Source organism: Oryctolagus cuniculus, chromosome 1 (assembly GCF_964237555.1).
Source record: "Oryctolagus cuniculus chromosome 1, mOryCun1.1, whole genome shotgun sequence".
Lineage (NCBI taxonomy): Eukaryota > Metazoa > Chordata > Mammalia > Lagomorpha > Leporidae > Oryctolagus > Oryctolagus cuniculus.
The window spans coordinates 84,242,401-84,264,450 of NC_091432.1; the positions used below are offsets into that span (position 1 = coordinate 84,242,401).

General features: G+C 40.4%; 1 pseudogene; it reads right to left on the bottom strand.

The window, feature by feature from the left end:
* Nucleotides 1-15,082: 15,082 nt before the first annotated feature.
* Nucleotides 15,083-15,298, bottom strand: LOC127484929 (U2 spliceosomal RNA; annotated as a pseudogene).
* Between the last annotated feature and the right edge of the window lie 6,752 nt (nucleotides 15,299-22,050).

The following is a 22,050-nucleotide window of genomic DNA, read 5'->3' on the forward strand; positions in this document are numbered from 1 at the left end:
ATATTACAGATAAAGGTAATAAATATTCAGTGCTAACCATTTCTTAATTCCTTTTACTATTACTCATGTTCTTCTAATTGTCGCTCCCCCTCTTCGTGGAGGAACGACACAGGACCCTGCGCTGTTCTTTCATCTGCTCGGCCTTCCCCGGGTTGGCTGCCATCCCTTCCACCTCCGTGGAAGGGCGGTTCCCCCTGGCCACTTTCCCCACTTCCGCGGGGGAGCGGCACACCGCCGGCCGGCTCTCTCGGGGGCTGCACAGGTGTTCCTCTTAGATGTTCCCTTTAGATGTTCCTCATGCATGTTGTCTCTCTCCTCCTTTATAGTCCTCTTCCGCCAATCCCAACTCTGCTACCCACACGCCGAGTATGCTGCTCTCCTCCAATCAGGAGCAGGATCAGCTCCTGCAGGTCATCACTCAAGTTGGCAAGAGGCAGCTGCGTAGAAGCTGCTTTCTCCTCTCCCAGCGCCATATTGTGGGAGAGCAGATGCATAGAATAAGTCTTAATTCCAGTAACTTAGTCTAGTCCGAGTTGCTCCCCACACTAATTGTTGAATTTGACTGTATCTGATCATGGAAATGCTTTCTAATGGTGACTGCTGCTCATCTCATCCCAGTTCTACATTCAGTCACATGGTATGGATGGAAAATGGACATAGTGGGTATATATACTTTATGCAAATCAACAACTGCACCGTACCTACATTTGCTTGTTTTCTAGAGAGTTGGTAGTAAAATATTTACTAGCACACTTCACATTCCATGTAAAAGGTGTCCTAGAAGGATGCTGCAGATCATACACATATAGTGATGGGGGAAGACTCTAAAGGAAGAAATGGCATTTGTATGGAGAGAGAGAGAGAGAGAGAGAGAGAGAGAGAGAGAGAGAGAGAGAAAGGGAAGGAGATGGTGAAAATTGAAGAGCAGGGGTTTTTTTTTATTCTATAGATAATTGAGCACTACTGAAATAATTTCAGTGGCCATAACATGTGATGAAATCATATAGTAAATGCTCAGTGAATACCCAAGGAATGAAATGAAAGTACCTTGGGTCGAGTGAGGACTATTCATAGTTATTCACATGCTTCACCAAGTCTGTAAAGAGTCTGCAATATTATTCTGAGCGTATGAGCTAAGGGTGCTCACTAGGCAGAAAAATTATTCTTTCCAGCTAAAATTTCCTTCTCTAGATTTTTGTGAGCTGCATGAATTTAATGGAACCTGCAATTAGGCTGTAGACTGAAGGTCCCTCAGCCCCGAATAGAGAAAAACTCATGCAAAAATTAAGGCAAAATGTGGAGGAAGGATGAACAGTTGGATGAAAGTTTATCATGATTAGCGGTGTTCACAGGCAAAAAAAAAAAAAAGTCATCATAATTTTACTGCCAATAAACCTGTTAACATAGCCTCTCCGCTGACCTGAAAAGGTGAGCAAATGTAGTTTTCAGTATATTTACTTAAGGGTATGATTCTTGCCACAGTTGAGGCTCATTAGCAGCAGCTAAAGGTAATTAGAGAGCTAATTAAAACAGAGTAATGAAGTGGCTCAGCATGAATGATTCGGTACCCTTTGTTGCCCATTCAGTGGTGCTCTTTGTGTCTCACTGTGGTTGAGGGAGGACCATGTGTTCTGCAAAATACAAAGATGTTTGCCAGTTTTAATGTTAAAAATCATAATTATTAACATATAGTCTGGAGAAGAAGAAAACTTGTTACATAACCCCTTAGAAAAAGTGAACAATGAATCCAACTGTGTGAGTGGTATGTGGACCCAAGTGATCAATTGGCAGTTCTCAATATGAAGACAAAGGTATATGGTAAAATCACGTAAATAGTAAAGGGAAAGTGAGGAGACCTCGACAATGACAGAAGTAGGGTTGCTAAAGAAAAAGGAAAATGCCAACTTTCACAAACAGCATGATCCCTCTTCCCAGAAGGATAGGTTCACTCTCAAATCTCAGTAGGTTTTTTTTTGTTTTGTTTTGTTTTGTTTTGTTTTTTTTTGCAGGCAGAGTGGACAGTGAGAGAGAGAAACAGAGAGAGAGAGAGAGAGAGAAAGGTCTTCCTTTGCCGTTGGTTCACCCTCCAATGGCCGCCGCGGCTGGTGCGCTGCAGCCGGCGCACCGCATTGATCCGAAGGCAGGAGCCAGGTGCTTCTCCTGGTCTCCCATGGGGTGCAGGGCCTAAGCACTTGGGCCATCCTCCACTGCACTCCCTGGCCACAGCAGAGAGCTGGCCTGGAAGAGGGGCAACCGGGACAGAATCCAGCGCCCCGACTGGGACTAGAACCCGGTGTGCCGGCGCCACAAGGTGGCAAATCTCAGTAGATTTGAACAGAGTGGATTACGGGGAGGATGACTAGAGCAAAGGTTTCCAGGTCAGACCCTGTTTTCTTTTACTGAGATACTAAGAAACTCTTCATTGTTTTTCCTTGAGGCTATTTGGTAACATTGACACTGCCTGGTAAAAATGACTATATGGCAATTTTTTTTCCTGAAGTGAGAAGTGTGGTAGAGAAAATTATATCATTAATAATTAAAAACTGCTTTCCCAGGTGGATTATTAGGGAGCTGGCTCAGAAGTGGAGCAGCCGGGACCGGGAGTGGGGCTCATCCAGGATGCTCGGCATTGCAGGCGGCAGCTTGTTGCATCATAACTTCAGCCCCAAAAGTAACATTTTTGTCGTCTTTTCTTTATTCTGCTGTCACTCTAATCTGAATTCTCCAACATTTGTTGTTCTTTCTCTTTCTCCATTTTCTTCTCTCTCCATCCATAGGCCCTGAAATATTTGAGATAATCCAACTTTTGACAGATATTTGCTTATAATAAAGACAGGACAATTCTAGGCGCTGGGGACACAGCCATAGACAAACTGAATTCACTGCCCCCATGGAGTCTCCCCACTAACAGGAAAAGACAGGTGCAAAACAAACAAAACAACTTATACAGTGTTTGCAAAAATTACCACAGAAGATATTGGAATCTTAGATTCTGAAAAGAAAGAATCTTAGAAATTTAGATTCTGAGTTAACCTAAGTAAGCATTTTTCTAGTGGCTTTATTTTTCACTTGCAGAAACCTAATGCAAGCAAGTGCTCATGAACTTATTCCAGGGAAGTCACAGGGTTTGTTGGTGGCAGAGTTGAATCCTCAACTTCATCTCCTGACTCCTCTTTAAGTATCCTCTCCATTCTTTTAAAATATGAAAGCTCTCAAGAAACTCATATATTATAGTCTTGACCATGATCACAATATTTTAATAATAATTCTGTGTAGCTATTTGAATGAGATTGGGTATGGTTTTCAAAGCCCAAGTGACTTGGCAAGCCATCTCTAGTTTGGTGAGAGTGATTGATTTCCTGTGAAAACCATTGCTCTGGAAGGTCCCTGGGTGCCTGGAGGAGAAGTGACTTTAGAAGGCAGGACCCTGGAAAGGTAGTGATGTCTGCTGCGCCCCTACTGTGATCTGAAGTTATTCTGAATCTGAACTGTTAATTGTGTGAAAATATTGATTGACAGGACAGATGATGCAGGCATACATCCTGAAGGGACATCTCCCCCTCAGTATGATGAAAGATGATTTAGATCTCTGTCAGAAGCCACCTGAACGGAGAATCACAGTTGGCATTCCCTCTCTGAGTCAGTGGTTCTCACCATGCCTGTAGGGTTTGGGATGTGCAACTTAGTAATGAAGGATAAGAAGGAAACAGGGTCCAACCTGGAAACCTTTGCTCTTGTCATCCTCATGCCTGGAATGCTCCCCTTAATCCATTCTGTCTAAATCTACTCATTCTTCTAGACTCTCCTTCTCCATGCTCTGCCCAGACTATTCCAGTCTTCACAGAACTCTCCCCATGCTCAGTTAAGGTATCTTAGACAGTTCTTGCTTTTATACGTCAGGGTTTCTTTCTTTTTTTTAAGATTTTATTTTATTTCTTTGAGAGGAAGAGTTACAGAGAGAGGGAGAGACAGAAAGGTCTTGCATCTGCTGGTTCACTACCCAAATGGCCACAGTGGCTGGAGCTGAGCAGATGTGAAGCCAGGAGCTTCCTCCAGGTTTCCCATGTGGGTGCAGGAGCCCAAGCACTTGGGCTGTCTTCCATTGCTTGCCCAGGCACATTAGCAGAGATCTGGACTGGAAGAGGAGCAGCTGGGACATGAACCAGTGCTCATATGAGATGTCAGTACTTCAGGAGAAGGCTTAGCCTACTACGTCACAGTGCTGGCCCCAAAGCCAGGTTTTCTTAATATTAGCTGTGTTAATATTTTGAGTCATACAGTCATGTTTTCCTGTGCATTGTAGGAAGTTAAGCTGTGTCTCTGGCCTCTAACCACTAGATGCCAGTAGCACTGCCCTCATGCCATGACAATCAAAAATATTTCCAGGAGGGGCTGGCATGGTGGCACAGTAGGTTAAATCTCTGCTTGTGATACCAGGGACGAATTTCAGAGTGCTGGATGAGTCCTGGTTATGCTTCCAATCCAGCTTCCTGTTAATGTTCCTGGGAATGGAGCAGAAGATGGCCCAATTCTTGGGCCCCTGCCACTCATATGGGAAACTGGATGGAGTTCCTGGCTCCTGGCCTTGTCCTGGCCCACATCTGGCTGATGCAGCCATTTGGGGAACGATCCAGCAGATTGAAAACCCCTCTTGCCTGTGTGCACTGTCTCTCCCTGCTGCTATGCCTTCCAAATAAGTAAATTAACAAATCTTTAAAAATATATATCTTCAGAAATTGCCCAATGTGCCCTGGGTTGAAGACCACCAATTTAAACCCTCCTGCATTTATCAATAGCAGTAGCAGTACTAGTGAACTGAGGTTTACATACTAGGGATTTTGCCAACTCCTTTACATACACCATCCCACTTGAGCCTCAAATGAGGAATATCAGATAAGGAATGCCAGTCCCATTTTGTATATGGGAAAACTAGGGCTAGAAGAGACTACTTGACTTCCTCTAGTCCACCAAGCTAGAAAGTTTACAACCTTATGTGAACCAATCCTTTTAGTCCAGAGCCGGTTCTCAGAACTACCACTCTGCAGAGTCTGACCTCCATTCCTAGATTCCTAGCAGAGTCACCAGAAATGTAGCTCCTTCTCTCTGCCAGAGACAGTTCCTTTCGGAAGCAGTTTTCCAAAACTTCCAGAGACAGACTTACTCTACTCCTCAGACACCCTAACATTGCTCAGTCGGTACCCACTCCTCAGAGGACCAGATCTCAGTCTTCAGGGTCACTCTGCTAAACACAGAAATGCCAGACCCGGCTAAGGAGCAGCCGTCCCAGAGATCTGAGTTACAGCTTAGCAAGGGCCCTTCCTCCAGCTACTTAGCTTTAGTAATTCCTAGCTTTCCACTTCGTGGCCCCAGCCCAGGGTTCTAGTTGCTTTCTGCATTTGCTACTTCTGTGATACCTTACTGTTCTCCTTTGAATTTTTATTTACCTAGTAAACAATTTATATTTATATCTAGCTAACATTCCCTTGTGTTAAATTCTCTTCTTTTTTTTTTTTTTTTTTTTGACAGGCAGAGTGGACAGTGAGAGAGAGAGACAGAGAGAGAAAGGTCTTCCTTTTGCCGTTGGTTCACCCTCCAATGGCCGCCGCTGCAGCCGGGCGCACCGCGCTGATCCGATGGCAGGAGCCAGGATCCAGGTGCTTTTCCTGGTCTCCCATGGGGTGCAAGGCCCAAGCACCTGGGCCATCCTCCACTGCACTCCCTGGCCATAGCAGAGAGCTGGCCTGGAAGAGGGGCAACCGGGACAGAATCCGGCGCCCCAACCGGGACTAGAACCCGGTGTGCCGGCGCCGCAAGGTGGAGGATTAGCCTATTGAGCCACGGCGCCGGCCAAATTCTCTTCTTACAAAATACCTGACGTATTTCTATCTCTTGGCTGGACCTAGTCCAATACAGTTGCTCCCTAGCACTTAATGAAGGTTCATTACTAAACACTCTTAGATACGAAGTTCAGAAGTGACCTTATTTATCATACAGAACTCAGACAACTATTCTATTTGTATTCAGTTCTTTGTGCCTCCTGGGAATTGGGACACTGATTAAGAATGTAGCATATCTTTCATTGATGTTGGAGTCATAGGGAAAAATCGAGATTATGGTGCAAACAATGATGGAAATGATTTAGCATCAACTTTGATCTTACTTTTTGTGGGCCTTGGAACATGCAGGAAATGGGCAACAGAGTCCATATGAGATGAGCTTTTTAAACAAGTACAATTCAAGCAGCAATGAACTGTCGGAAAGAAATTAAACTCAAGTAGGAGAACAGCAATTCCTTGGGAGACTTCAGGACTCCAGGGAATCTCTTCAAGAAAGGAAACCAGTGGGGAACAGAGTGCAGGGTGATAAAGCCCATGGGTCCATTTTGATTAACACATGTTAGGATGTGAACAGTAATGAGTTCTACTCACAGAAGAAAGCACACTTCATGCTTCTATCCCTGGTGTAGGAGTTTTAATATCCTACCCACAAGCGGTTTTAATGAGTACATCCTGAGTACAGCCCAAATGTCTGAGGGCTTTCAATCACACAGACACCTCTGTAGCAATCTCCAAGTTGATTCAAAAGGCCAACCATAGGTCCAATGTGTCCTAAATTCTTTGAGCCATTTTCTAGCACTCTTCCAGCGATTTCCATAATTTCCTGCAGGATTTCAAATCATGAACAAGAGAACTTGATGCTTACATAGACAGAGCCAGCTCCCTGAGGTGTAACCCTAGCCCCTCTGACTGCAGTCACTGGATCCCTGTGGTCCTGGCAGAGATTGAATTCCTGCCAGGGGCTCCTTCCTACTTCAACAACTACTCAGACTGCCATAGAGATCCTGATTCTCCGGGAAAAAAAATTAGTAATAGCTTCTGGGTGAATTAACCAAGGTTTCCCCATAAATCTTCCCAATACTTCTATAATATTTCTTTCTTTCCTGTGGCCTGTGACAGCTACAAGGTTTCAGCATGTATAACTTCACAAGTCTCCCAGACATGTCTGGGCTTCTATACTAAGGGTTTTTAGGATGTCCTTGCTAATTTGAAATTTCTGCATAAATCCTGTTAAGAATTATTAAATAGGCAAATGAAAATTATGGTCTAGGGTGAAAAACTGAGATTCTTATACTGATTTTATTACCAATAAGCTCTGAAAACTTCATCAAGCTGCCTGACCTTCATCAATCACCTCACAGTTGTAAAAAGGGGGAAATAGTATTATAAAAATCCTATCTTCTTCCTTGGAAAATGGATGCTTCTAGAACTGGGGTAGGAAATATCAAGAAATGTCTGGAGCGCCTTGTAGTATAAGGAATAAAGTGTCCCCCTGAAAAATCAACTGATAAAAAACATATGTTGATGGGGGTGTCATATGTTGATGGGGGTGTGATATGTGATATGTTGATGGGGGTGTGACAAGCGACACAGGAGCCACTGAAAGGATTTCCAATGGCCAAACTTGGAACAATTTGAGCAAAATAAATAAATAAATAAACCAGTATTGGGTTATAACCCAAAGTATAAAATAAGTACTCATTAGTCCACATGAACAAATAATAAAGAACAGATGTCTGTTGCCTAAGAAATCCAAATCTGCCTGCAAAGTAGACATACTTTGCACCCCTTAGGGATGGGACGTCCTTCCCAAGACTGAGGATGGATAAAGAAGAGTGGCTTTGCAGTGTGGAGATACTTGACAAACACTGCCTCAGTCAGGGGATCAAGGCCAGTCTCCAAAGGATAAATCATGCTGCCTGGGGAGCAGGCAATGGAAATGGAACTTTACTTCAGTTTTCTTCCTCCCAAGAACAAATAGCCTTGATCAAATCCTGAGAAAACCAGACAAATTCTAAGTGAGAAGAATCCTTAAAGTTCATGATTAGTGCTCCCCCAAACTAGCAAGGTGAGAATTCTGAGAAACTGTTGCAGCCAAGAGGGATCTGAGGAGTCAGGGCATCTGACTGGGGTTCTGGGTGGGATCTCAGGGCAGAAAATATGCTAAAACCTGAACAACATGAGTAAGCTATGCATTTTAATTAATATATTATCTGTAGTATTTCATGACTGTAACAAATGTGCCATACAGTAAGATGTTAGGTGAACTTGGGTTGGAGGGGCTAAAGAAACCCTGTTTATGATTTTCTCATTTTTTTCTATAACTTAAAACAGTTTTTTAAAATAAAATTTATCTTTATATATTCAGAGGAGATTCAGAAGTCACACCCCTACACACACACACACACACACACACATACATTATCTTGCCTTCTGGAAATTCAGAAAGGCAATATGCCTTTGAAGGTAAAGAAAACAAACCTTGCCTTCTGGAAATCTGGGAAAGGCAGTGTGCCTTACTTTATTGCTTTTGAATGTAAAGAAAAACAAATACTGTTAATTTCATACCCAGTATCCATTCTTCTTTCCTTCTCCACCAACACCCAATTTTGTTAGGGATGTCATAACACCCAGCTAAGTTGCTTTCTTCCCCAGGTTCCCCTGCCTCTAGGAGAGGCTACTTCCCCACTTCTTTCTGCCCAGACCTAAGATAAAGGCCTAAAATGACGCATCCATCTTTCAAAGGAACAAGCCACCCACTGTGCCTGATGGAATGAAAATAGAGAAATGATTAGATTCCGTTTGCCTTTAAGAACCTGGCTGGCTCATCTCTCTCTAGCTCCAGATTTCTTTTCCTGTGAGGCAATGATAGTAATAACCTTCTGCAGTGAGGGAGGGGAAAGAGAGAATGGAATAAGACTATTCAGTTGTGTTCCTGTTATGTGCAACCAGTTGTGTCATCCAAAATGATATATGCTGGATTTGATCATATCAAAACAATTGGTCCATTCACTTTAGCCCAAATAAAACACCAGTCAGCACTACACCAAAAACCATTGACTAAGTAGAAGAAACAAATCTGTTGTGTTGGACAGGTATTGCATGATGTCTTGTTAGTTCAGCCTTTGGTCTATCTGTGCTATACTCTGGCCCAATAGCATGGGATGGGTTGGGAGTCAGTGTCTTAAAGAGCTTTCCTTTACTTTCATGGATTTATCAGTGGATAAAAAAAAATGCAGTAGAGAGCACCATGCAATCACTAGGCACTCCACATTTCTTCCATTTTTCTGTTCTTACAAGAGGCTTATAATACATCTGTCTTGCTTATAATGAGACTCCTTTTCTGAGGTTCCAGGAAGTTCAGAACAAAATTTATTTTGATTACATTAACCATCCTATTCCTGTAAATTGGTAATAGTCTTTTTTCCATATCATTCTTTTTTTCTATTCTAATTTTATTATCCTTTTTTTAAAGTCTTCTATTATGAACTACTTTAAAATCCTTTTACAGCATAGATGGAATATAAATACCACATTTCCATGCACACATAGTTTGGTTAAGATTACATAATAAGTTGAGATAGCTTCCGTCCTTTTTCAAGGGCTGAACAAAAATTACTATGCTGTGTGAATTCTCCTTTATACCATCTGTTCTTTCATGTTTGTAATTCAGGAGACAGGATTGTAGACTTCTCCAGAAGTGATGAAAGTGAGATGGTTGGATGGTTCCCCACAGAGCTGAGCTCCAAGATTTTTTGTGTGATTTTTCTAGAGAACAAACGTGCACCAATGTCATTAAATGGCATTTATTTTCCCAACTCAGGAATAAATCGACTACAACACTATTTTTTGATAACAAAACTGTCAAATATGGTTTCAAGTTTCTTTTGGTCTCTTTTCTATGTTTCTTTTTTATTAGTATTCACTGTTTTGCTCTTTAAAACTGAAAATCAAACCTTGATAATATCTGAGACCCTTGACATAGCCAACTAACTTTAAAAAATATAAGAGAAGTAAAAAGAAATATTTCCACAAGAAACCCAAAGGTACTTAATGCTAATATTAAATCATCTCCATTTTCCTTCTTATAGAAAGTTAATGTTTCAGTTTTCCACTAATATAAGAGCTATTTTTTTTCGCTGCTAGCATTTGTGTTAAAAACTTTACATCCACAATCCATTTAATTCCTATACTAAGCCCATGAAGTATTAAAAAAGAGTAAAATAATGTCTTTGAAGGAGTAAAATACACAATCTAAAACAGGAATGTGCCTTTCAGAAGGAACCATCTATGTCCTCGTGAAGGCTCTTGGTGTACACAGGCTCTGCTATAAAGACCTTATTCAGGGCTGACCAAGCAGCTGAATTCAAAGTTGGAAATCCAAAGTTAGAAATCTTGAACCCACTTTCTGACACCAGTGGGATCAAATTGGTTATACCATTTTCTCTGCCAAGTTAACACTTAACTGTCATGGCATCCTCCTGCTTAAGGTGAACTGAAGAAAACTTTTGCGTTGTTGAACTGTTTTATAGGGGCAGGCATTGTGGTCCAGTGGGCCATGCCGCTAGCTGGGATGCTCAGATACCATATCAGACTCCCTGGGATTGAATCCTACTTCTGCTTCCCATACAGCTTCCTGTTAATGTATACACTAGGGGCCAGCAGATGATAGCCAAATTACTTGGATTCCTGCCGCCCACAAGGTAGACCTGAATGAAGTTCTAGGCTCCTGGCTTTGGCCTGGCCCAAAATGGCTGTTGTTCATTTGGAGAATGAACCTATGGATGGAAAATCAAAATCTCTCTCTTTCTCTCTTTCTCCCCCACCATTATTCTGCCTTCCAAGTAAATAAGCTTAAAAATTGTGTTATTAAAAAATCTTCCCTTGTCCATGATTGACTAGCTGTCATGATTTTTAGAACATGTTTTCATTAATACAGAATGTCATTAATAAGCTGTGTATATTACCAATGATTTCAGTTGTAGCTAAACGTTAAGTTAATATATTGAGCATTCTTTTTTTTCTTTTGACTGTTTCTAATGTTATCTTTTATTTCCTGCCTGAAGCAGGAAAACCTGTCTCTGGCTAAAAGAGAAAAAAATTATATTTTAAAGACTTGATCATCTATCAAATTGAATAATGGCAATGAATAATAACTCTGAGAGCTGACATTTAAGTTAGGTCTGTTTTAATGATGTAAATACATTAATTCATTTAATTCTCACAACGACCATAGGAGTGAATTGCTACTATAATCCCCATTATATGCATGAAGTAACCAAGGCACAAAGATGTGCTTAAATATCTTTTCCAAGATAATAGATAAAGGAGTGAAACTTCAAAGGGTGTGGATCTATAACCTGTTTACTCTTAGCACAATGATATACAACTTACACTAATTAATTACATTCATTTCCACCAGCAATGACTACCTAGAAAATATTGCAATAGCAACCAAAACTATATAAGGATTGAAGTAAGAAAACAAATCACAAAACACCTGTGGAGAAAGTGTCTTGAGGTTAATTCTACTTAAAAAATGAAAGGGGGCCAGTATTGTGGCACAGCAGCTAAAGATGCCACTTGCAATATTGGCGTCACATGTAAGTAAGAGTGATGGTTTGAGCCCTAGCTGCTCCACTTCCAATCCAGCTTCCTGCTAATGAGCCCAAGAAGGCATTGGGTGATAGCCCAGGTACTTGGATTCCTGATACCCACATGAGAGATCTAAATGGTATCCCTGGCTCTTGGCTTCAGCCTGGCCCAGCCCTGGCTATTGCAAGCATTTGAGGAGTGAACTAGCAGATCGAAGGCATCTCTCTCTCCTTCTCTTCCCCCCTCACTGTCACTCTGTATCTCAAATAAATAAATTTTAAGGAAAAAAGAAAAGATAATGCTCGATAATACTAGCTGTCACTATTTTTTTGTGTAGGACTTAGCCTTTATTTATTGGTAATATGACCTTGCACAAGATTAAATTTGTATGAACTTCAATTTCCTCATCCATAAGGATCTAATGAATAGCAAATACCTTAGTGTTGCTATGAGAATTAGGTGAGATAATGAGGAAAATCATACAGTGTCTAGGACCTGGCAAATGGGAGCAAGTCTACTGAGATTGATTACCCTTCTTCTCAAGGAAAAGACAGTGTATTACTTTTCTTATAAGTCTGTTAATCTAGTGATCCCCACATTTGGCAATTTCAGGCACCCACATGTTTCCTCTTTGTCCGCGTACTGATGTCCCAGGGCTGCCACTGCAAAGTGTTACAAACTGGGCCACTTGGTAACAGACATCTGTAGTCTCCCAGTCCTGAAGCACAGGAGTCTGGAGTCAAGGTGTTGGCAGGGTTGGCTCCTTCTGAAGCCTGTGAGGGAGCATTTGCTCCATGCTTCTCTCCTGGCTTCCCATAGCCCTGGGCACTCCTTAACTTGTGGGTGGCTTTCTCCCTGTGTCTTCACATAGTCATCCTCTCACCTGTATCTGTCTCTATGTCCAAATTTCCCCTTTTAATAAAAAAAAAGCCCTCATATTGGAATAGGGCCCTTCCTAGTAATCCCACTGCAATTTGATTACCTCTATAAAGTCCCCATTTCCAAATATGGTTACATTCTGAGGTCCTAAGGATTAGGTCTTCAACTTCTTATTTGGAGAGGACACATCTCAACTCACAACAGTTTGATTGTTTTTTTTAAAAAAATGACACATGATGATTAGTCACCAGATTTTTTATCTTTTGCCAAGCCAGATCTTAAAAACAAAATAACTGCCACCTCTGAAGTCTACCATTGCATGCAAATAATTTTTAATGCTTAAAAACAGGAGAATTGTATTGCCGCAGAGCAGCAGGCTTCTCACCATGCGTTCTGCAAAAAGTGCCTTGGGTGGAAGTGGAGGAGACAGAGCTGCTTTGGGTTCTGGGCCATTCTTCCACTAAGATCAGATAGTCTCTGTTTTTTATTTATTCCACACCCTGGGAGTTCTGAGAAAGATTTTATAAGAAAATCAGGGTATATCTTACAAAACCAGCCAGAAAACACCCTGAATGCCAACTGCTCTAGGGTACCTGCATGAAGCTCACTAAATTCTCCTTGAGTCATTTGTCTCATATCCTTACTTTATGCTATTTCTGTCTTAGTATACCAAAAGAAAATTTTCCTTTTAATGTGCTTGTCAGTGCATCTACTACATCAGCACACCTTACTCTGTCCTCTCATTCCACTGTGGCCAAATTCTTCCAATGAAGAAGCTTCGGGTTACTTCAGTTTACCTCTTGGATGACTTTCAGAGGGCAGAGTTTAAGTTTATTCTGGATGGTTTCTAAACTGTTGTTTCTAGGCCATCTCCAAAATGGAGAATAAGGGCTCCATTGTCAGATTTTCTGTATGAAAGAAAGCATTCATGGCCGGCACCGCAACTCACTTGGCTAATCCTCCATCTGCGGCGCTGGTTCCCTAGGTCTAGTCCTGGTTGGGGCGCCAGATTCTGTCCTGGTTGCTCCTCTTCCAGTCCAGCTCTCTACTGTGGCCCAGGAAGGATCCATGCTTGGGTCCTACACCCGCATAGGAGACCAGGAGGAAGCACCTGGCTCCTGGCTTCGGATTGGCGCAGCGCGCCAGATGTAGCAGCCATTTGGGGGGTGAACCAATGGAAGGAAGACCTTTCTCTCTGTCTCTCTCTTTCTCACTGTCTAACTCTGCCTGTCAAAAAAAAAAAAAAAAAAAAAAAAAAAAGAAAGAAAGCATTCATTGACCTGTTCACCTCTTACTACTTTGTATCTCTCTTTCTCTCTTTGTACTTTTGTGCTTTGCTTATTTAGACTGTGTGTCTGTGTCTTCCAAAATCCACATGCTGAAATCTTAAACCTCAGTCCATGGGACTAGGCATAGGGTCTCTAGGAGATGTTAGGTCATAAGCATGGAGCCCTCATAAATGGTACAGGTCCCCTTATAAGAAGAGGCACCAGGGTACACTTCCCCCACCCCCACACACAACCACCCTTTTCTGCTAAGATTCAATGAGAAACTGACCATCTGCCAAGCAGGAAATGGGCCAGACAGTGGATCTCTGAAGTTTCCAGCCTCCAAAACTGTGAGAAATGAATGTTCATTACTGAGGCCACCCAGTCTATGTTACAGTAGCTGGAAATAATGGGCTTTAAACTCTCCAGAAAAAAAAGTGCTGCCAAATGACCACCCCATTCAACTATCATTTCAGACTGATATCATCAGACTGTCTCAATCATTCACCTTCAAAATGCATGGCCATTCCCTTCTCCCCACTTAATTTTCTTCTTTCTGCTGATTACTATTTTTCATTTGTGAGCCATGTAAGTACTTCACCCGAAGAAAAGATCTGCTACTTGAGGCTGGCTTAAGACATCTATTTCCTATCCTTTGATATTAGTGATATTACTGGTTTGACTATACAGAAGGCATATTTTATTTTTTTAAGAAAAGTATTTATTTGAAAAACTGAGAAATGGGGAAAACAGAGAGAGAAAGAGAGAAAGAGAGAAAGAGAGAGAGAGAGAAAGAGAGAGAGAGAGAGAGAGAGAGAGAGAGATTGAGTGCTGGGCTAGGGCAAAGCCAAGAGCCAGGAATTCCATCTGGGCCTCCCACGTGGATGTTAGGAACCCAAGTACTTTGGCCCTTATCTTCTGCCTCCCAGGTGCATTAGCAGAAAGTTGGATTGGAAGTAGAGGAGCTGGGACTGGAATCAGTGTTCTGACATGGGATATGGGCATTCTCAAGTGGTGACTTAACCTACTATACGATAATGCAGTACTCTATTTATGTGGCATTTAATTAAGAAATAAAGTGTAATGAGATGTGGTTTATAGGATTCATTAACCATGCTTCAGAGAATCTAGTTGGTCATCTGATATGTGTTTTCATCTCAAAGTACATGTTTTTTTTAACAAACTCTAGACTTAGAAGATATTTGCCAAATTATTTTCCTTTTTCTCTAATCTAAAATTCTTAATTAAATAGTAATTCACTAAATGCATACATCCTTAAATAAAATGCCAACTTTTTCTAGGTTCAGAATGTAGGCATGCTTCAGACTTAAGGTTTCATATGTCATAAATGTAAAGCAAGGTTTGTGTTATACTGAATTATGTGTCTGGACTTGGTTTGAAATTTGAGTTTGAATATTGGCTTCAACATATACTTTTTTTTATCTTTAGGGACACATTTAGATTCTGAGTCCCATTTACATTGCATAAAAAAATGATCATCTCTATCAGTCCATTTTTCATTATTATAATGAAATACCTAAGGCAGGCTACTTTATAAATAAAAAAAGGCTGCGGCCAGCATTGTGGCACAGTGGATTAAGCTGTCACCCACAATTCCAACATCCCATGTGAGTGCTGGTTCAAGTTCTGGCTGCTCCACTTCCTATCTGATAAGAAGAGATACTACACTTGATCTTAGCCAAAAGACCAAGAAGCAATGCCACTTCCAATCTAGCTCCCTGCTAACAGCCTGGAGAAAGCAGCAGAAGATGGCCCAAGTGTTTGGGCCCCTGTGATCCATGTGAGAGACCTGAAAAAAATTTCCTGGCTTTGGCCTGGCCCAGCCCCAGACACTGAAGCCATCTGGAGAGTGAACCAGTGGTTGGAAGATAACTCTCACCCTCTTACTATCTCTCTCCCCCTCTCACACTCTCCCTCTCTAACTTTAAAATAAATAACTAAATCTTCAAACATAGAAAGAAGAGAAGAGAAAAAAAAGAGAAACGTGAAGTGGCTTCTTTTGGCTCTTATTCTAAAAGCTCTAGGTACAGGGGCCTCATCTGGCGATGGCCCTGTTGCTGGCACAGTCTCAAGGAAACACAAGCATCAGGTGGGAAGAGACAAAAGATGCACACATCTATGTTGTAGGCCTGGCCTGTCTTCCTCTTCTCATAAAGACACGAGGATTCAGGCATGACTTCCTAATGGCCTTATCTACTCCGATCACTTTGCCAAAGCCCAGCCTCCAAACACCAGAGCCAATCAAAATTTTCCCCCTATCAGTACTTCATAGTGGGGATTGTATCTCAACACATGAAACCTTGGGGACAGTCAAACCATAACACTCTCCTATAAAGCTGTCGTGTAAATTAAAATATACACAAAACTGAACCTAAAACAAATCATAGACTTGAAAGGGTCATAGAGCTAAACTACAAAACTCTTAGGACTCTAACATAAAACTCAAAACATAATTTTTTTCTGTTATGTTTCAATAATACCATTGAAAGACAACTGACAGAATGGGAAGAAATATGTGCAAATCATAACTCTAATTAGGGATTCATATCCAGAATAATGAATTCTTGCAACTAGAGAAATGAAAAATATAGATCTGAAAATCCTTGTACATGGATGTCCACAGCTGTATGATTTTAAAAAGCCAAAAATTGAAAACCAATTGAATGGGTAAAAAATATGGTATATCCATGCAATGGAATATTATTCAGTCCTAACAATGAGTGAAGTATTGATACATGCTACAGTATGGATGAATCTTGAAATCACTACTCTAAGTGAAAGAAATACATCACAACCAGGTATCATTAGATTCAATTCATATGAAATATAAGGAAGAGGTATATTTATGCAGAGAAATTATAACAGTAACTGTCAGTGGCAGCATGAAGGACAAGGGAGTGGTGGGAATGGGCAGTGATGCCTTAATAATTTGAAGTCCTTGGGGCCAGCATTGTGCTATTAGGGTAAAGCCGCTGTCTGTGACACTGGCATTCCATGCAGGCACCAGTTCATGTTTTGGATGCTCAACTTTTAATATAGCTCCCTGCTAATGGCTTAGGAAAAGTACTTGGGGCCCTGCCACCCACATAGGAGACCTGGATGAAATTCCAGACTCCTAGCTTTGGCCTGGTCCCGCAATGGCTGTAGCAGCCATCTGTGGAGTAACCAGCTTATGAAACATCTCTCTGTCTCTCCCTACCCCTCTCTGTAACTATGATTTTCAAAACAAATAAATCTTAAGAAAAAAGGGGTACAGGGCTCTGGCTCAGTCCTGCCTGTGAATGACTTTCCCAGAATACTTAATTGAAGCAGTCAATAACAAACTAGTGCCCATCTTGCAATAAATGGGAACAGTTTGGTTTCCACCAAGGAAAGTTTCCAGTGTAGTACATGGGGACTCACTCTTCATAGTAGTACAATGCCAGTTTTAAGGAATATAAAGTTAATTCATAACTTGGGGGAAATTTAAAACTTTGCAGCTGGTCAGACTTCCCAGGGATTCACATGGGTAGAGGCCACCCTCTGACAAATTGATGAAAACATTCACATGGAGCAAAAACAAGGCAGAATCATGCCATTCTCTACCCCCTCTTTGCCCACGTTAGGGGCCTGTGCGCAGGGCTACACAAAACTGAATGTTGCATTTATTTTTCCTCTGCTCTTCACTACAAAGGGGGCTGATAGTTCCACTTCTCTAGACATGGTCGCCAAATACCTTAGGGAAATTGCTCCGAGGAAAAGAACACATGTTGCATTTGTAGGAATGGCTCATGGCTGGTTTGCAGGCATCTGACATAGATAGAAAGCTTGGCTATTCCAAGATTTCCTAATCTTTACATTTCTTTTAGTGGCTCTCTAAATCAAGTAAGAAATTTTAAAAAAAATATGAAATGTCTTCATGTAAGGATGAAAATGTTCTAAAATTACAATGTGATTATGGTTTCACAACCTGTGAATATAGTGAAACAACTTTACATAGACAAATTTTATATACATATCTCAAAAATTGATTTTTAAGTCAATTATGTTAGCATTTTTAAAGGCTTTAGCAGACTGTAAAGGATGTAATGGGCACATAATAAGTTTGAAATCCTTTCCTCTGGACTGCCATAAGCTTTGTTGCCTTTATGAATCTTGTGTACTTCTTTTCTCCTTCATTAGTTCCAATTCTTGTCATTATGTTCTTTTTCCTATTTCCTTTAGACTTAATGGCAATTCTTTTATAAACCTTTTAAATTAATCCTAAGCTCATTAATTTTCAGTTTTTCTTCTATTCAAACACATGCACTGAAGAACAAACATTCTTTAAGCATTGCTTTAGGTACATCCCAATGTTTCAACATATACAAGAGGGCTTCAAAAAGTTCATGGAAAAATGAATATTATGAAAAAACTATGCATGGATTTCAAAATTTTCTACTAAAATAAACATCATTGCATTACATTTTCCCACTAATTTGTTTGAAGCTCCTTTGCACTATTTTTATCATGTATTTAAAAATTCTCCCTTTGATACCATCTTAAAAATTGATAGATTTAGGCCAGCGCCGCAGCTCACTAGGCTAATCCTCTGCCTGCGGCGCCAGCACACCAGGTTCTAGGACCAGTCGGGGCGCCAGATTCTGTCCCAGTCACACCTCTTCCTGTCCAGCTCTCTGCTGTGGCCAGGGAGTTCAGTAGAGGATGGCCCAAGTGCTTGGGCCCTGCACCCGCATGGGAGACCAGGATAAGCACCTGGCTCCTGCCTTCAGATCAGCGTGGTGCGCTGGCCACAGCGGCCATTGAGGGCTGAACCACAGAAAAGGAAGACCTTTCTCTCTGTCTCTGTCTCTGTCTCTGTCTCTCTCTCTCACTGTCCACTCTGCCTGTCAAAAAATTTTTTTAAAAATTGATATATTTATTAATTTCAGAACACAAATTAGTATCCTCATTTGATTGTTTTTTCTTGGTGATTAGAGTTTAATTGCACTGTGGTAAAAAAAAAAAATCTGTACAATTTCTTTTCTTTGAAGTTTGCTATAATTTGCTTTATGACCCATACAAAGTAGGGGGCTGTTTTTCATCTGCCAATGTCCATTTGGCTATTTATATCATTCACATGACATTAAAAAAAAGCTATCTCCTTAAAAATTATAATGCCTTAGATTTTTTTGAATTTTGAGTTCTACCTGTGGTTGCCTTGGCAGGGTCTGATCCAGTGATTTTGCAATTCTTCTATGGCCCATGGGCCTGACTTTACCACCCCTGTAATACTGCAACTAGACAGTAAAATGTTCAGATATGTCCAACAAGCCAAGCTGATTATGTTCTTTAATCATCTACAGTCTTAACCTAGTGTGTATTACTGAGAAAGGTACATTGAATCTTCTACTCCCATTGCTAATTTGTCAGTTTCTCCTTATGATTCTGTGATTGCTTTAAATATTTTGAATCCAGGTTATTTCTTCCACACCACTTTAGAACTGCTTAACTATCCCAGTAAGCCTAACCTTCTACCATTATGAAGTGCCTCTCTCATATCTAGGAATGCTTTCAGCCTTAAAATCTATTTTGTCTGATCTAGTATAGGTGTAGCCATATCTTTTTCTCTCCTTTTACACTAAGTATTTTGTATGCATGTACTTACGATGTGTCACATCTAACCAACAAGCATTTGGCTTTTGCTTTTTAAGGTCTTAACTTTTTGCTTTTTAATCAAATAATTATGTTACTTTCATTAAATGCACCTGATATATTTATATCTAATAGTCATTTGTATACACATATGCATGTACTTCCTATTTGTAGTATTCTACACTCCTTTTTAAAATTTTGTTGGGGAGGCATCTTTTTAATAAAATTTTTGGTTCTTTACATTTATTTGGAAATAAGATTTTACTAGTCCCTTAGAATGATAATATAAAGTAATGAATTATCAAAATCAAGTATTAATACTTTTACCAACTTCCCCCTATAAATCAACTTCAGACATGAACTTTTATCTACCCTCCCCCAGCATGCATGCTTCTGCGAATGTGTATGCTATGTTGTATTTAAACTCCCTCTGCCTTCTACATTTTGTTCCTCCCTTCTTTCTTCTTTTCCCCCTTTCTGTCTCCTCTCCACTAACATGCATCAATTTCACAATATGTCATTGTTATTATTGTCTCAGAGAAGCAATATTCCTTTGGACTTACATATCAATTTGCTTTTTCTATTGTTCATCTATCCTAGTATCTGCAAACATGGATAATTTCTTTTTCCTGAGGAATGGACCTTGATGTTTCCTTTAGAGTATAATGGTGATGAAGTCTCTCCATTTTGTGAAATGTCTTTGTTTCATTCCCTTCCCTGGAGGGAAGTTTTCTTAGGTACAGAACTCCAGACTGACAATTACTCTACTTCTGCAAAAATTCTGTATTTTAACTTTCACTATTTTGGTTGAAAAGTCAGCGTTCAATCAAATGGTTGCTCCTTTGAAGGCTTTTTCTATCTCCTTTTTTATTTTCCTCTATGCTTTTCATCACTTATTTTTTGAGGTATTTTTTATTTATCAGACTTGAATTTGTAGAACCCTTTTTTATTCTGGGAATTGAAGTCAATAATCTATTTAGGAAATTCACAGCCATAACCACTTCATATACTGCATCCTTGTTTGGTCCCTCACTCACTTATCTGCAAATGCCTTTGAGCAGTGAGCATAGCTTCTGCTCTCTCATGCTCTTTTTTGTGTTTATCATCATTTTCTTCCACATACATCATTCTGTATCTTTTCCTCTCTCCAATATTCTAGTTCTTTAATTTTCCATCACCTGCATCTAATCTACTATAAGTAAAACCACTAATTTATTTTAATTGTATAAGCCCCAAATTTCGTTTGCTTCCTTTACAGTATTTTTCAGTTCTTACTTTTTACTTATTGACTGTCCAGTTCTTTAATGAAAGTTTGCATCTTCTCAACTACTTTCTCCATTTCTCCCTCATACACACAGATACGTTGTTTCTTTTTAAATTCCCATCAGAGGGCTGGGCCTAATTCTTGTTTCCAATACAGGAAGAAATTCAAGAATGAGACATAAGCAATGGTAGAGGAATAGAATTTTTTTGCAAAGTGGAAGTACACACTGGAGAGGGAGTATGCGCATGCTCAATAGTGAACCACACCCAGTGAGGCCCAGGGGTATCCTTTTTATATGATCTTGAAAGAGTGGAGGATTTGAACATTCATTAGGGGTGGGATTTGGAGTGGGATTTAAGTATTGTCCATTTTCTTGCATTTTTAGGAAGTCCCTGAAGTATCATGGCAGCAGATGCATGGGAGTGTCAGCTCTGGTAATTTCAATATTATAAGTGGCCATGGGTCATCACGTGGACATGCTCAGCAGCCATGTTGGGTGTTTTCAGCGGGTGCTGGTTCTGCAGGGTGGTTGTGTGGAAACAGCCATTCTCTGCAATACAAAGTTGGGAGTAAATTATATGGGCTTGTAGGGAGGGATTGGTTAAATCAGCTCTCCCCTTGCTAGACACTTCCTTGCCTATATCACTTTCAAAAGTTTATGTCACTTTTTTTTAGTTTCCCATCCTTTCCTGAAAATTTCAAATTTCAATGCTGTAAGCATAATCATCACAGTTCAGTGTTAAACGTTGTGTCTGTCTATTGGCTGTTGTTTCTGCTCATATTTGTTCCTAGTGTTGCATGTCCACAATTGCTTGATTGTCACTGATTAGGTGCCTTGCACAGAATATGCAGAAATTCTTGAGTAATAATGTTTTAGTTTATTCTAAAGGCAGAGCAATGGGAAGAGGGGAAGGAGGGATAGAGGGAGAGGGGCCGAGGGGGGAGCGGGGGAGAGGGATCTTCCATTCACTGGTTCACTGTCCAAATACCCACAACAGTAGGAATTAGGCCAGGACAAATTGAGGAATACCATTAGGATGTATCATTAGCAGAAAGCTGGATTGGAAGCAGAGTTGGGACTCAAACCCAGAGATTCTGATATGGGACTCAGGTATCCCATGTGATGGCTTAGCTGCTGCACCACTATACCTGCCTCTTGAGTAATCATTTAAAGCCTGTAATGGATGTATCTTCCTCCAGAGAGGATTTTTGTTCAATTTTGCCATTTCAAATAAGATTTGTAATCAAGATCACTTTCTTTTTTACTGAAAAATGAAATTTTTATGACTCTTGTTGACTGGAGCCAATGTTAAGAATTGGTATTATTCAATATAAAATAGTACACTGAAATAATAATTAGTATATTAGGAAGCTCGTATATGCTAACTGGTAACAGTGGTGGCTTTCTAAATTCTTACAAAGTCTGAACATTGTATAGTCAAAAGAAAGCACTGGTATTGGTGAATATGCTCTATCCACAGCAGTCATAAAAAAGAAAATATTTACAGAATCACAATCATCAAGAGAATTTTACTGGTATTGGTGGTAAAGGTAAGGAGAGAAGAAAGAGTGA